This window comes from Hypomesus nipponensis, chromosome 23 (genome assembly GCF_054491055.1).
Source record: "Hypomesus nipponensis isolate SF chromosome 23, ASM5449105v1, whole genome shotgun sequence".
NCBI lineage: Eukaryota > Metazoa > Chordata > Actinopteri > Osmeriformes > Osmeridae > Hypomesus > Hypomesus nipponensis.
This window is the reverse complement of record NC_140383.1, coordinates 14,883,276-14,896,762: the sequence shown is the minus strand read 5'-3', so window position 1 is coordinate 14,896,762 and position 13,487 is coordinate 14,883,276.

The following is a 13,487-nucleotide window of genomic DNA, read 5'->3' as shown; positions in this document are numbered from 1 at the left end:
TAAAGTGGTGGGTGATCGATTTTCCTGGCATCGATTGATTTAGTTTCAACACCACGGCGGTGGACAGCTCCCACTAAGAGCTTCTTAAGAGGCTTCTTTGGCGGGATCTTGAGAAGGCAGTTAAGAACGTGTCTGGGAAAAACCCCTATCTTAGCACTCCTTGTTAGCCGAACCCTTCTTAAGAGCCTTCTTAAATCCTTAAGAACAATCGAATCTGGGAAACGCGGCCAAGGACAATATTCTATAGAGATTTTCACATCCGCGTGTGCAGACCGTACAAAGTGATACTTTATATCTATGTGTTTGCTTCTCTGCCTGCATACTGGGTTCTTTGATAAAGCTATCGCCCCTTGGTTGTCCTCATATCTTGACTGGTACATGCTGGTTACTACTATCAATTCCTCTAAGTAGTTGTACAAGGTACATACTCTCTTGAGTAGTGGTTGCTAGTGCCATATACTCAGCTTCACAGGTGGATAATGCCACCGTTGGATGTTTCCTACTCTTCTACGATATAACTAGACCATTCTTAGTTAAACTGAAACAGTATCCACTTGTGCTCCCTCTATCATCCCTGTCGGCTGCCCAGTCAGCATCACTATACCCCTCTAGCTGTAGTAGACTTTCCTCACATTTCTGGTAGTGTAGTTTTTGATCAATGTTACCCTTTAAGTACCTCAGTATGTGTTTTGCTGTAGCCCAATGCTGCTGCTTTGGTTCTGCTAGATATTGAGATAGTTTACTAACAACCCAGCTCAGGTCAGGTCTGGTACATGTCATAATGTATATTAAGCCACCTACTATCTCTCTGTATCCTGTTGAATCAATAACTTCACCCTCACTGTCAAAGTTTAACTTTTGCTCACATGGGGTGGATCTCAGTTTGTATTCGGACATTCCAAATTTAGCTAATATCTTCTCTACGTGCCTCTTTTGAGTCATTTAGATCTCTCCCCCACTCTGTCTGAAATCGATACCCAGGAAGTGTTTAAGTGGACCCAGATCTTTCATCTTAAACCTTCTCTTCAACATTTCTTTTACATCTCTGAGTAAGGTGTTGTTACTCCCTGCTATGATTAAGTCATCTACCCATACTAACAGAATCACTTTCTCGTTCTCAGATTCTTTGCTGTAGACACAATGATCAGCATCATTTTGCACAAAACCATTCTCTGTAAGGTGATCATGCAGTAACATGTTCCAGTTACGCCCGGACTGTTACAAACCATCCAATGACTTGTTGAGTTTACACACTTAGTGTTCCCCTGTTTTTGACTTGGTCTCAAAACCTTCTGGTTGCTCCATATATATCTCACAGTCTGTTGGAGCATGGAGGTAATCAGTCTTCACATCCATTTGGTTTAGGGTAAGATCCTCCTGTACAGCCACCTGCATTAATGCTCGTACAGAGGTCATGTTGGCTCTCAGTGAAAAGGTCTCTTTATAATCGATCCCTTCCACTTGACTATACCCCTTAGCGACGTATCTGGCTTTATAAGTCTCAGATCCATCTGGGCTCTCTTTCACTGCATATACCCAGCGACCTCCCACTGCTTGTTTGCCTCTTGGCAGTGGGGTCAGAGTGAAAGTCTCATTCTCTGTCAAAGAGTTCATCTCCTCTTTCATCGCGTCAGCCCACATTTTTGACCTCTTAGAGTCCATTGCCTCTTTAAGTGTTCTAGGTACATCATAAGTCACTCTGTAGAAAGAATCTACATTTTCATTGGTCATTACACTCAGCCTTACTCTGGCAAGTATTCTGGGACCTTTCTCTGTCTCGTAGGGTATCTCTTTTCTCCCTCTTCTCTCTGAGTACTATCTGTCAGGCTCGGACCTGCCTCAGCAGTTTCCTCAACATCGGACTCTTTATTCTCCTTAGGCTGTCCCTGGTTTACTCTCTTCAGTGGTGTATCTCCATAACTCTGAATGTCTTCCCCCATGTCACAATCTGTCTGAGTCTGGCTATCTGTGCTACCTTTGGTGATTAATTTCACCAGCCTATGTTTTAGGACTTTTCCTGTCTCGGTATAATATACGTTATAAGCTGGACTATATTTATCATAGCCTACAAGGATCCCCTTTTTGCATCCAGCCTTTTCTTATCCTGCTGATATATGTAGCATTCAGAGCCAAATATCTTCATGTTAGATAGGTTAGGTGTTTTTCCTGTGAAAACACGGTAAGGTGTCTGCTCTAGCCGCTTACTGTAGCCCCTGTTGCGGATTTGAGCTGCTGTCTGTAGCATATGTCCATAATTGCTTTGGGAGGTTACTCTCCAATAGCATGCATCGAGACATCTCAAATAAGGTTCTCCAACCTCTTTCGGCAGTTCCATTCTGATGAGGTGAGTAGGGTGCACTCTTCTCATACCTTATCAAGTTACTCCCAAGTTAAGACTGGAACTTCTGCCCGGTAAACTCTGTGCCGTTATCAGACCGTATACACTTAATCTTTCCATATGGAGCTACATCTGCTATACATTTTTCAGTTGCTTTTGTTGTGTCACTCTTTGCTTTAATAAAGTATGGAAAAATCATCCCACTGTAATCGTCAGTAAATGCCATTGCATATCTCTGTCCATCTTTATCTGCCAGTTCAATAGGACCGCATACGTCTGTGTGAATTAGCTCTAATACAGTTGTAGCTTTAGCGTCTGCCTGTCTGTTTCTGCTTTGTGTAAACTTTCCGTGTGCATATTTCACAGTCTTGATTGGACTTGTCATGTTTCCATTTTATAGACATCCCTTCAACCACCTTTTCTAACTTTGCAACATCATCAAAATTGCAATGACCAAGTATCCTATGCCACGTTTGAATGTCATGACAACCATACACTTCATCAACATTTTCATCCTCTACAGTGCTAAGGTAATACAGCTTACCATACACGTCCATTTTGAACATGGTCCCATCCTTGTGGACCAGCCAGTCATTACCGTCCTTGAAGCGGACCTCAGCTCCGCTGGCTGTTGCTGCTTTGACTGAAAAGATGTTTTGTGGAACGATGGGATGTATAGTGCTTGCTTCAGCCTCGTTTTCACCTGTTGTCCCTCGCTGTCCAGCAAGTAAACATCGGCGTCTCCCCTCATCTTTGCCATCCCGCTCACCTTGGATCCATCAGCAAGCTCGATCATGTTGTCCTCGGGTCTGAAGCTCTTGTCATCCGTTTTGAACTTTGTGGTGTCGTTGATCATGTGTGTTGTAGCACCACAGTCGACCATGAGACCCTTCTTGTTTCCTCTTTGTGTAGGACAGTCACTCATCCTGAAACAGAAAGATGTAGGCTCTGCCTCCGTCTCTCCATCAGCTTTCTTCACATGGTCATGGCCTCGTCATCGGCTAAAACCCTATTCTCGCTGTGATGTGTCCCATTTTCGTTCCTCTCTTCTCACCTGGTATCCGTCAGGACATGCCCTGGCCATGTGCCCCTTTTTACCGCACGTGTAACACTCGATATCAGCCAGGTCCATTTTCTTTCCTCTTCCTCGTGACCTTGTTGCCCCGCTAGTCTTCATCACGTTGTCTTCTTCAACATTCACGTCACTTTTGCCATATTTTTCAGTACTCTTGTAACTTCGCAGTTTTGTTTTAAACTCGCCGAACGTTACAGCATCACTTGTCTGAGTGATGTACACGACGAATGGCTTGTATGAATCAGGTTATCCTTTTACTACCATAGCTATCCCTAGCCCATCACTCATATGCTCGTCTGCTCTTCTCAAAGACGTGAATATAGTCTCTGCTCGAATAATATAGTCAGTGACCGTTTCATTGCTAGCCTTATGGAGCGAGGAAAGTTCACAATACAAACTCACAACGCGGGGTTTGTCCTTTCCCGCATAGTGCTCGCGAAGAATATTCAGTGCTTTTCTTCCATCACGTTTTGCGTCCCTCATTACCAATCAGTGGCGGTTCTAGACTAATTTTACTGGGAGGGCCAAGGGGGGGCCAGTTTTTAATCAGAGGGTCACATAAAAAACGAAAACAAATGATATTTAAACATTAAAAACTTAAATTTGCTTTACATTAAAATCATACAAAATGCTCTGGCTCTCCCTCTTCCAGCTCCTCAACTCTCTCAATACCTTGATATGTTTCTCTAACTTCTTTGTTTACTAGGGCAAAAAAGGCTGTAATGTTCCTTCCTCGGTTTATGATGACTACTGGATGAAGAAAAACGTGTAAAAAAAAACAACATTTTTTTTTTTCTTCAGTCAGCTCAGGGGGTGATTTCTGTGATGCAGCAGGAAGTTGCGGAGAAATGGTGGCCTACGCTCACTTAAATACATTGAGCACCTCTAGCGGAGTAGTTAATCTTAACCGCAGAAAATTAGTCTTATTGCCGAAAACAGTGGCAGCGATAACCATGGAGAGGGAGCAACTTCCAATGAAGAAATTATTGATAAAAAGGGTTGGTCTTCTTCAGTTATTTGGAAGTTGTTTGGCTTTTTGAAATCCGACAAAGAGCAGAGCAATGTTTGGTGCAAATTGGTGTAGTACTAGTAAACAAACAGCAGCCTGTTGCACCAGGGGCCTGTACTACGAATCAAGATTTGGCGTAAGCGAGGTAACTTCAGGTTCAACCCAGGTGGATCACTTGTTACCGGGGTAGTTGCCATGGTAACACATGCTGAACGGCTAACCTGGTCAGGAGCAGGTTAAGTTGGAGATCAGAGATCAACTGGTATAAAAACCCCGCCCATTAACTCATTCTTGATGATAATGTCGTCACTGTTCATAGTAGATCCTGTGCAGTTTGGTGCGCGGATAGTGAGAGGTGCGCTCAGAAGAGCCAGAACATTTAGGGTGCTTTCACACCAGACATGTTTGGTCCGTTTCAATTGGACCATGGTCCGTTTTCTCTGAAAGTACGGTTCGTGTGGAGAGGTGAGAACACGCATTCGAACTCTAGTGCGGATCAAACAACCGAACCATGGTCCCCCTAAAAAGATGGGACTCGGTCCGGTTCCAAGTGAACCATGGTTCGGTTCGCTTTAGGTCTGAACGTAATTGGACTTACTATTGACCTATTCCAGGAAGCAAACCAAAATGTAGTGCATTGTGGGTTGAAAAAGGAATTTACACTTTGGGGAGACAGCCGTGCCACTCATTAGCAGCGAAATTAGTTGAGGGAAAACGTGGGGGAATGATGAAGTGAAGGAACGGCAAATATGGGCTGATGATCATATTGCAGAGATACTTGTGGAGACACATTAGAGTAGCGAGGTATTTAATTGTTTTAGTGATAAACTGAAATAAAGCGTCATTATTGCACAGTGGACCAATGTTGGTTGAAAGTTAAAAACTTAGACAGCTAAAAGTGCGTGATGTTCCATGGAAAAGTTGTAGCTCGTCGACCTTACTAAGTAAGGTACATTCCTCCGGTAGGAGGAAACCTATTGTTTTTGTTAGTATTCTTATTATTATATTTCTCCGCTAAATGGCCCAATAGCTCAAAAAGTCCTGGACCCGATTTTTTCCAATTTGGCCCAATTATTCAACAGGTCACTCATTACTCCCAGACGGCTAGTGGGCCATGTACGCCCATAGGTGGCGCTATAAAACACGCCCAAAGTCTACGTGATTTCCCCAGCGCCCCATTACTCCAAAATGCCTGAAAATTGGTATAAATGCCTTATTTTTCATGGGGAACAAAAAAGCCTCAAGGACCCATAAGGTCCGTCATGATAGATTTTGCTGTACTGTCCAAATTTGGTACAACCTTCAAAACCCTTCTACTCATAAACCATAGACCCAATCGACTTGAAATTAGTTACAGATGTGTAGAATGCATGTCTTTACATAGGGTGACATGGAATAAGAAATGCAATACAAAATGGCTGAAAGAAGTGTATTTATGTAAATGTCCACATTGCCTCAATATCTTTGTGTTAATAAATCAAATATAATTTTGACTGATTGTTTTTCAAACCTAATAGGGTTCAAGACGACATTACTCTGAAGTACCATAAACAATTTCACCTTGGTATGTCAATATATGATTGAATTCAATTGAATTGCTCCACAGTGCGCGCGCTCCAAATTCTCACAGACTTATCCTGCCCCTTGACACTAGGGTGACCACCTGTCCCGCTTTGCGTTGTGTCGCACAGCATTTTCAACCCTTGTTCCGCACGTCGCATATTGAAAATGCTGTGCTTTACAGCGCATAGAGGAACAGGTGGTTACCCTACTGACACGCGCAAGCTTGGCGAGACGCACACACATCCTTCCTGGAAATGGTGTGCTGACCAAGCCCAGCCCCGCCCTCACCCTCTTTTCGCTTCCAATCGCAGCTCGCCGTTACGAATATAAATTATTTTTTGGCGGCCATTGTTCTTTTCAACTAGCCTGGCTGCCAGCCCAACTTCTCCCCGCCCACTAAAAAATGTGGTTGGGAAGTTGGGTCTGGAAGGTCTCGTATTGGGAACAACTACATTAAACCAGGATCTGGACGGACCAATGAAATTGCCAGGGCGGGCTTTATACGATGATGGACAGATGATCAAAAGTGACGTAATCAACAACGTCACGAAAGAGCCCTTGGGTTGAATTTGTTTTCAACAAACAACATATTACGTTGCTCTGATTGGTTGTAGGTCTATCCAATTGAGCAAGAGGCATTTGTTTTACGAGTTCGGTTGAAACACGCCACGTGGTTACAGCCCAACGGAGAGTTTTCAGACTCATATTCTGACTAGAATTATGAGTATGACAACATCAGGCTAGTTTTCAACTGGAATCACCTAAAAGCCGTGTTGGAGGCAGCCACGTTTGGTAAGTCCTATTTTTACACATTTTACGCTAGAATCAATGATTGGGTTCGTGAAAGTACACTACTCTTGAATGATGGTGAAGGTTTGAGCACTTTGAGACCTTTAAATCGTGCGTTTGAAGTGACGGAAAACCGAACTCGAAAAGTAGCTAGCTTTTTCCCTTTTTGTAATTACTGAATCATGTAGGTTAGCATCTCGGCGAATTCATCAAAAAGGTAGAGGAGGGCAGCTTTTAGGAGAACAAGCAATTCCCCACAGACCTGTTGGCTCAGAATTTTCATTTGGTTCGAGAAAGTCTTTGTAATTAGCCTATGCGCCAGGGAGATTGCATAGGCTTAGACGGCAGCCATGTTTTGGTTGCGTCATGTTCATAAGTTCACCACTTCAGCCTTTAGGAGATGTGGGAATTGTGCTTTTAGCCAGATGCTCCGATTATTTTTGTGATTTGTGGAAAACTTGCAAGTGGAGTGAGACTGCGTCCCGGGGATACATTGTTTTGACTTAGCCTCAGTGACAGACTCGGCTCGCTCACTCACTGGCAGTGTGTAAACAATATCGTAATTCACTAAATTCTAGTCCTAAAACGTCAGGGAGGGCTGCTTTTTTGAAGACAAGAGTCTACTGAAGATAGCCAGTATATAGTATCCTTGAAAACAAGCCTATATCATTTGTCATTTTCCTGAGAAAGCGACCTACATTAGCCAGGCTAGTTTCACTCGGTCAGCCTATTTAAAGGTCTCTGACAGTCAGAATCACTGTTTACAGGCAAAGGTCGAGCTGGTCTTTGGTCAGATGTGTATATATTAACCAGTTTAGAGATAAATACTCTTGCTAGAGCCTGTGTTTTGAGTGACTTTGCATGGGTTTCCAACATATTTGGATTCAAGTTCAAGTATTGCCACTGCATTTCACAGTCAAAACTGAAGTCTGTGTCATGTGTACATGGGAAAAGCTTTCATTTTCACCACTGACATGGACCCTTTTTTCACTTTTACAGGTCATCCAGAGGCCTGCTCAACAGAGTGCAACAAAGAATAATGAGAGCAACGAGAGGATGCTGAGTGTAACAGAGGACGCAATAGAGAATGCTGAGGGCAACACAGACCCCTTGCTGGATAGCTTCTCTTCTGCCCTGCCCCCAAGATAGCTTCATCCAGCTGGCCTGCCCTGCTTGCCTGCCCCTGCCTTGATATCTCAGAAGATAACAGAATTACAGCTGTTTAAACTTCAGCCGAATCGTATTAAGCTTGCCACAGAACAAATGGCTTACTTTTCTGTACAGTAACTGACCACAATGGTTCTCTACACTGAGAATAGCTCAGTAGGCTAAGACAGTCTACTGCAAGGAGCAAGGTCACAGGTTCAAATCCAGCTGCAGTCTTTTGGCCAGTCATAATTTTGATAATCTGTTTAGTTAAACAGGATGACATAATTCTGATATACCATGTTCAATTTCACCTTGAAATGTCAACTGTTTCTTAACTTTTGTCCCAAAGCTGACCAAAGCTAATAATCAAATCACAGTTGGAGCACAGCTAGATAATCAGCATCAGTGCCCCTTGGGTACCCAGCATGCAGTGCGGTATGTCAAATAGGCAAAGACTTGTGGAAAATAGTGCGGTTACAACAGCCGTGCGAGGGATTTCAGTTGTTGTGTTTGTTCAGTTAGATGTTTGTAATATTATTGTTTATCAGTTAATATAATCTTGTTGGTCACCCTGATGTGCACTTGATGTGCATGTTGTGTATTTTAAAAGGACCAAAGAGTCAGCTGCTGTACAGACAGGCTATTCTCACAAGGAGCTGAGCATGAGCTCTGCCGAAGCCTGGTTGCCCACATGACTATTGTGCATTGACTGAGATTCTGGAAAGAGATCAACTCATAAAGAGTTACAATATCTGCTGTTTTTCAGCCATCTTGGGGAAAATGTGTCAATTGTGGGAGGCATGTTTTTGGACCACCCCTAAACCTCATGTGGCCGCCGCAGCATTTCTCCTTTGGCATGACCTGTGCTGGGAGAAGGGAAACAGCATGGATGGAGGTTGTGTGGGCAGATGTGTCTTTATATAGGGTGAAATGGAATAAGAAATGCAATACAAAATGGCTGAAAGGGTTGTATTTATGTAAATGTACACATTGCCTCAATATCTTTGTGTCAATAAACCTAATATAATTTTGACTGATGGTTTTTCAAACCTTATTGGCTTTGATATGACATCATTCTGAAGTAGTACCATGTGCAATTTCATGCCATTTGACATTGAAATGTAGACAGCTGCTTAACCTTTGTCCGAAAGCTGACCAAAGGTAATACTCTGCCCTTTTTATTCATAAAATCTCAACAGTTGGTGTGTAGCAGAGAGGATAAAGAGACTGACTTGTAACCTTACGCTCATGAGTTCAAATCCCCATTTAGCCTATTGTTGTTGGCCAAACATGAAGTCGTTTTGCTTCTACATTGTACATTTTTTTAATATTTTGCAATTTTGAGGAGGAACCCGCATCGCTGCTTGCAGCTATATTTTTAAAATATATTTTTTTAGCCACAATTCTGGCCACATGGGTGGCCCCAAACATGCACATTTTTTCCTTTTGGTCCATGTGTTTCATATGGCCCATGTATACAACATGGTAGGGGATGGGATTTAGATTACGACACCCTTTTTAAATAGAAGAGGAATATGCTTAACGCTGATTTGTCAGTCCTTCAGTGCATGCATTGGCCTATGTAATGACACAATTTTAATAACAAAAAATGAACATTTATTTGCCAAAGTTAGGCTGCTTACATGTCGTTTTCAGCAGCATGTAGTCGTGAATAGTATAGGACTTAGGTGATTTGGCGGAAAAAGTTCCACGCATTGCATTTATGGGGAAAACCAAACTTGAAGTGAATTTATATTCCTTGATTTTCTGTTTTCCCTTTCCCCTTTTGGTTTTGAAACAGAAAACAGTTTTCGTTTTTCCAATTTGGTTTTGAAATGGGAAAATGAAGGAACATGGATTCATCTGCATTTGATAATGTTTGGGAAATTGAAAATAGAAAGAGAAAAGCTATGGTTAGACGTCCGGACAGTCCGGTTTTCCAGCCCTTTGTCCGGACCGCTGTTGCATGTCCTCCTTTTCGCCCTTTTGTCCTCCTTCTTGACCCTTCCTGCCCACCGTCACAATTTACCACTCGTGTAGGCTTTCAGATGCCAAAAAGAAAGACCTCCTTCAAACCTACGTGGAGTCCACTTTGCCGCTAAGAGCAGCAAAGATCAATATTGTGCCTTCTGTAAGCTCTGTCGCATTGATATAGAGTAGGGGATATTGATATAGAGTAGGGGAAAGGGGCTTTAGAGCGGCATGCTTGCGCTAGGTAACAGCACAAGGATAATGCTAGTTCTGCCAGGCACTCTTCCTTAACATAATTTTGTTTTCCGAACACAACAACAGTGGATGATAAAACAATTGCTGCTGAGCTGAACAAATTATATATTTTAATTTCTATTACAATTGAAATAGTCGTGTCCCCCACAACGTTTTGGGGAATGTCCTCCTTTTTGACCCTTTGTCCTCCTTTTTGCAAAACAAACACCAGTGTTACAGCAGTATATGTAACAAGTAGAGCTGGGAATCTATAATTTTTTTTACATTAAATTAATTAATTAAATCAATTAACACAATTAAGTATATTATAGAACGTTAACGTTATAGACGTTAACAAAAAATGTATACCTGGCGCAGGGTTGCCGTGGTTGTCGGTGTCCCTGGTGTTAAATTCAGTCTTGTCACTTTAGCTAGCTACAGTACGCAACCTAGCTCTAACGTTCTTCTGTGCTAGCTGCATACTGTACTCGTCTAGCTACAGTAGTCTAGTTTACCCGGCACACGATTGACATTCAACGTTGAAATGCTGCTTGGCAGTTACTCGCTAGCAATACAGTAAATGTGTAGTGGCCATAACCGAGCGAATGTTACTGAAGTGCTGTTCAGTACTGTACCCATAGCCTAGTTGACAAGATCATGCAACATCTAGTCAGCGTATCTGATTCCTTGCATCATGCAGTGTAAAAGCTGTATTTTGATCGAGACAGGAGCACCTATATTTATATCAATAATGATCGATATTGTAAGTACATGAACCCAAGTCTGCACACTTGTCCATGACACCGTTTTACATAAACTACAACAGTGACCTTAGAGAAGTACAACTCTGTATCACTTCTCTGTATCTAACACGCCCCCGAAAGTGGAGCACTGTGGGAAGGCAAGCAGTGCAGAGCGTTAAAAAACGCTGTAGTGGACACGAGTCACTGGCAGTATTTCAGATGGAATTGCGATTCAAATAGTACCGTCTGCTAACTGAAAAAAAGTCCCCCAAAACGTAAATAAGTTTAATTTTAATTTAGGGGGACATGGCTAATTCAAAGGCAGTTTGCTAGAGGCAAGCTAGCTGCCGTTGGTATCCACACTCCACTGATTGTTTGAAAGCGCAGGAAATTAGAACGTTTCTTTTGTAAGGGATAATTAAGCAATAAGCCCCAAGAGGCCGTGGTTTGCGCTGATTTTAGAACAGGTAATGGGAGTTGTTACGCACGACGCGAAGCAGAGTTTTTGCCAGTTTTGTTTCGCCATGAAGGGGCTTATTTCCCCGATAATGACCGGCGTTCTATACATTATCCCGCTTCTTACACGGCTACTTGCCAACAAAAATAAATTTACTTTTTACAATGTATTCGTTACCATTCGTATTGTTGATCAGCAGAGAAATAGTTCGCTTCTCTTGACAGCGGTCAAATATGCATAGCAACGGTCAAATATGAGAAAAATGTTCACCGCAGAACGTTGGGAAGCCCCATTCAAGTGAATGGAGCATTCTACGGCATTAAGAACAGCCGTGTAATAAGACATAATAAAGTTTAGCCATAGCTGTGGCATTGAAGACATTACTGTAGCCTACTACACTGCCAGTGGGCGAGCAGAGTCTGTGACTCTGTGGCTGACGTCAAAACAAGACGCAGTCCCACTCAAATTCGAAGTTTTACACAAATAACAAATTATGCAGACTCGCTGGCTGTCTTCGCAATCGCCATATCTTTAAAACACTGCTGTCCATTTAGATGTAGAATTGACCCTGGTACGAAATTAAGAATATACTCACCAGACGCAGATCGACAGTTGACTGAATGTCAACACTGTTGACTTGTTGCTGCCGCAATCATCAATGGAGGCTGACAGGCTCTCATGTAGCAAACAAATCAACGTTTTTACAGCAACCTATATTAAAATCTACGACCTAAATCAAAAATACGAGATTGCAGTTCCACTCAAAATCGCTTCCTCTACAAAGCCAAATGGTTTTGATTTTTTGGGGGTGGTATTTTTCACTCGTAATCCAAGCTCCAATTTGCGAGCTAGAAAGTCTTTATCACGTTGTATCCGTGCGTCGTTGCAAACGTGTGTTGACGTGGTGACGTAGCTAGTACAGGTTACCCTTCGTCGACGAAAGGCACTTTGTCCCCACAAAAACGTTGTAACCTCCTAAACTGAGCAACGGAACGTAAATCCAAATACAAGCAACTCAATTGCTACCAAGACAAACATTTGACACCTATGTTCAGATGGCTGAGCGGTGAGGGAGTCGGGCTAGTAATCAGAAGGTTGCCAGATCGATTCCCCGCCGTGCCAAATGACGTTGTGTCCTTGGGCAAGGCACTTCACCCTACTTGCCTCGGGGGGAATGTCCCTGTACTTACTGTAAGTCGCTCTGGATAAGAGCGTCTGCTAAATGACTAAATGTAAATGTTGTCTATGTAGTCCAAATATTGACAAAGTTTTAGGGGGGCAAAAAGAATAATAACTAGAAAAGGCTGTTCCTGCGAAACAGCAGTGAGAATGTTGAAAACCTGAATGGGGATAGCTGACCATGCTAAAAAAGCTGAAAATTGTGAAAATATTTAGAAAGTTATAAGCTGAAGCTTCAAAGCTCCCGAAAGGTATTTTAAATAGGGGCTCGAGCTGGACGAAGACATACAACTACAGAAAAGAGAAGAAAAAGTGAAAAAAATCAGAAAGAAGAGAAACGATGCATACAAATGTGAAGATTTAGCAGAAAATTATTTGCTGGAGTTTTAAAAAGCCTGAAATGTATGTTAGAAAGGACCTGCAGCAAGATGAAGGCAGAAAAGTACAGAAAAGAAAAATGCTAAACAAAAAGGGGAACATTTCAGAAAGATGAGCTGCAGTAAAATTTGAAAATTTAGCATAAAACCAGTTTCTGAAGTCTGGGTTGAACGAATTTGAAGGTAAAAGGACAACACTGGAAAGACTTGAACTTGCTGGAAAAATGTAGCAACCGTTGGTCATTGGCAACATTTCTAACCTACAATCTAGGTTTCAGGTTCAATTCGGAGAAACTAATCATGCGTGCCTGTAGGGCTGGGCGATAAATCGATAAAAATAACTATCGAAGTAATGACTTCCCTCGATAGGAGGAAGTAGCGAGTGGAGTAGCTAATGCAAACCGCGGAAAATTCGTCTTATTGCCGAAAACAGTGGCAGCGATAGCCATGGCGAGGGAGCAACTTCCAATGAAGAAATTGTTGATAAAAAGGGTTAGTCTTGTTCAGTAATTTGAAAGTTGTTTGGCTTTTTGAAATCCAACAAAGAGCAGGCAATGTTTGGTGCAAATTGGTGTAGTAAACAAACAGGTGGTTACCAAATCT